We start from the raw sequence: 352 nt of genomic DNA on the forward strand, positions 1-352 counted from the left end.
TAATGGGCGTTGTGTTGGTAAGGACAGTTTTGGTTGTAGTGTAAGAGGATGGGATTTTCTTCTTTTTTTTATGTTTGGATATTTCAAATTAGTTTTTTAGTCTTTAGAAAGTCATGAACTGATATACGTGTTGTTGTTGCTTGTCACTGATGTTTGTTCTCTGAAAAAAATCGTCATATTTATTTATTTCCCAACATTTATTCATTCAACATTACCGTTACCAATTGTTCGCATTGTATACAGAGGCACATACGCCTGTTTTCCCACAATTACGGCAAATGCACAATACATTGGAGAAAAAAAAGAACAAGACTTAAAATAATGAGAACAAATGCACAATCATAATTTCCCG

The sequence above is a fragment of the Penaeus monodon genome, chromosome 32, assembly GCF_015228065.2.
Source record: "Penaeus monodon isolate SGIC_2016 chromosome 32, NSTDA_Pmon_1, whole genome shotgun sequence".
NCBI classification, from domain to species: Eukaryota; Metazoa; Arthropoda; class Malacostraca; order Decapoda; family Penaeidae; genus Penaeus; species Penaeus monodon.